Below are 3,202 nucleotides of genomic sequence, written 5' to 3'. Positions count from 1 at the left end.
ATATAACTGTCTTACATTATGTTTTTATTCCTCAGATTTTGACTCTTTCTTTCTATTTATTCTTTTAGATTAATTCTAGAATAAAGTATGTTTTAACCAAACATATCTCAGTGTTAGTTTACTAAGTTACATTTATTAACTAATTAGAGAAAACTTGTCTTACAACACTGAGCCTACCTTGGAGAAACATTGTGTACTTCTCTCATTTATTCTTCTTTTGCTTACATACTAAAGACTTGACTTTTCTTTACATTTACTGTCTTAATTTGCTTCATGTTGTTGAATAAAATAACCAAGGCTGAAAAATTTATAAGAAGAGGTTTGGCTTGGTCACTGCTTTTGGAGGGTAAAAGCCTACAACTGGGTGACCCCCGTCTGCTTGGCCTGTCACGTGGCCCTCTAGCTCCACTACAGCAGCAGCCCCATCAGTAGCAGGAGTTCTTGGGAGGGAGATCACATGGCGATGAGGAAGCAGGAAAGTCAGTTGAGAGAGCTGGACCTACTTTATATCAGCCTGCTCTCCAGATGAGCAGTGCAGTCCCTGTATCCTTCCCTGAGGCATCACTTACAACAACACCACGCTGAGTTTTGGTTGGGAGAAACCACAGCACTGGCCTTGACATCTCCCTTTTGTCATTATTTCTAGGTGTGTTAGAGAGCTTGCTGTCATCTGAATTCCTCCTCTTGGCTGCTATGGTAGTGTGCATCTAGAAGGCCCCTCTGTTAAAGGGTGGGTCTCCAGCCCATGATGCTTTGGGGAGCAGGGGGGACCTATTAGAAGTGGAGACAGGAGGGAGGACTTCCCATTGGCTTGCCGACCTGGAGTGAGACACTGAGAGCCCAGTCCATCCTCTTCTCTCTCATATCCTGACTGTGAGGTGATGTGGGAGGGTCTTCTGTTTTAATAAAGAAACTGCCTTGGCCAGCCCTTAGGTGGGTGGAGTAGACAGAACAGGAAGAAGGAAGTGAGGTAGATGGATCAGTCAGATGCCACGCCTCTCCTAAGTTAGACAGATGCGGTGAAGCCAGCCACCAGGTCAGCCATGCTGAATATTTCCCGGTAAGACACCGTTCATGGTGTTACATAGATTATTAGATATGGGTTAGTCAAGATGTAAATAAGAGGCTGAAACTAATGAGCCAGGCAGTGTTTAAAAGAATACAATTTGTGTATTGTTATTTCGGTTGTAAAGCTAGCCATGCCGGAGCTGGGTGGGATGAGAAACAGGTCTGCCCACAGCTCATCACTACAGTGAGGTGAAGGGCTTGTCATGTGCTGCCACCACAAGCGCTACCTTACCACAGGCCCAAAACAGTGAACACAACCAATCAGAACTAAAGCCTTCAACACTGGAAACTAAATTAAATCCATTGTCTTTATCATTGAATATCTCTGGAACTTGTTAGAGTAAAAAACATTTACACCATTACCCAAGCAGTGGTGATTAATATATCAGAGAGGTCTGCATATTTCCTTGGGCCCATAATAAAAGTAGTTAAAAAGAAAAAAACCAAAAGGCAGAAATCTATTAATAGTTAATCTTGCTACATAGTCCATCCAAACAATTGTATCATCCTTAAATAACCATGATGTTAATCTCCCTCCCTCAAATATTTTAATCTTGTGTTTCTTTGTGTTATCTTCTTGCTTAGGCTAGGAATCCAGTCTCATCCTGGCCAACCTCAGGGTCAGAGTCTATCTTGAGTTGTTGTTGCTGGAGAGGCCTCTATAATTCTGCCATTAAATCCAGTGCTGCCCTTCATTTCTTGTGTTCTTTGTATTGTACAGCTTTCAGAATTCCATGTCGGTTTTAACTAGGAAATGATGTGTAGTTCTGTAAAGATGTGTATTCAACATCCACAGAGATGGTCACATGGTTTCCTCCTTTAACTTATTAGCAGAATTATTAACAGGTTTCCAAATGGCGAACCACACTTACTCTCATGAGGAAAAGCCTTGTGTCCTCATGGTATGTGGTACTTTCAGTTCTTTTCTGAATCATATTTGCTGTTTTGTATAGAATCTTCTCAACCACATTCATAATCATATGGTTGATGTTTGAAGCCAGGAATATACTGAAATCCCTTGGAACATCCTGGAAACTCTATGTGGAAAGTTTCGGATCTTCATGAAGTGGCTAATTGAAAAGAAAGAGATAAAGAAGCAGACTTGTCAGGTAGATCTGAAGCTAGTGGCTGAGCCCTCCGGAACCAATCCACTTGCTGCCTTTATAGGCATCACCTCTTCCTCTCAATCCCTAGGAGTCAAAACTAAATCCAGGGCACAAGGGGAGCCACAGCTCCCATTCAATTTCATCCTGGTGGGTAACAGCTGCATCAGAAAGACAACATTCATAAGTGCCACTTATGGGCAAGTTTGAGAAGATATATCTAGTCACTTCTGGTGTTGAAGTGCATGCACCCTTGTGTTCCATATCAGCAGAGCACTTATCAAGTTGATGTGTGAGACACACAGCTGGCCAGGAGATATTTGGGGTCTGCATGATGGCTACTGTCTCTTAGCCTAGTATTCTATTATAATGTTTGCTGTAACAACAATAGTTACTTATGAGAACAAACCTAATTGGCATAGAGATTGAGTATGGATGTGTGTGAAAACATCCCCATTGTGTTGTGTGGTAACAATGATCTATTAAAGAGGAAAATGAAGGCAAAATCTATTGTCTTCCACTGAAAGGAGAATCTTCAGCCCTGAGTCATTTCTGCCAAAAGTAAGCACAACTTTTTAAAGCCCTTCTTCTGGCAAGTCAGAAAGCTCACTGGAGTTTAGTGTGGAGTTTGTTGCCATGCCTGCTCTTGCCACACCCCATGTAAGCTAGTCATGGACCCAGCTTTGCCAGCACAGTGCATCTATGATTTAGAGGTTGCTCAAATGTCTGCCCTCCAAGATGAGGATGATGACCTGTGAGAAAGTGAGGATAGATGCCTGCATCATCAAGAGTCCAGCTTTGCAGCCAACTTTCCTGTGAGGTCCCTGTGTGCCACCTCATGTAGCTATGCAGAATGCATGATTTTCTTGGATGCTGAAGGAGATGAATGTGGAAGTAAGAACAAATCTTTGCTTTGTTTAGATTGAATTTAACTATTTGGAATACAGATGTTTACTTTCTGAACTTCAAAGAGAAGACTGTTGGGGTCACAACGAATTATTCAGTGGTGAGATCTTGTTTGTTACTCTTGT

The 3,202-nt window shown here is 42.0% G+C and overlaps 1 pseudogene; it reads left to right on the top strand.

The window, feature by feature from the left end:
* Positions 1-2,129: 2,129 nt before the first annotated feature.
* Positions 2,130-2,929, top strand: LOC119802915 (annotated as a pseudogene).
* Positions 2,930-3,202: the final 273 nt, after the last annotated feature.

The sequence above is a fragment of the Arvicola amphibius genome, chromosome 12, assembly GCF_903992535.2.
Source record: "Arvicola amphibius chromosome 12, mArvAmp1.2, whole genome shotgun sequence".
NCBI lineage: Eukaryota > Metazoa > Chordata > Mammalia > Rodentia > Cricetidae > Arvicola > Arvicola amphibius.
Note: the sequence above shows the minus strand (reverse complement) of the source record. Positions and strands in the feature narration are given on the sequence as shown.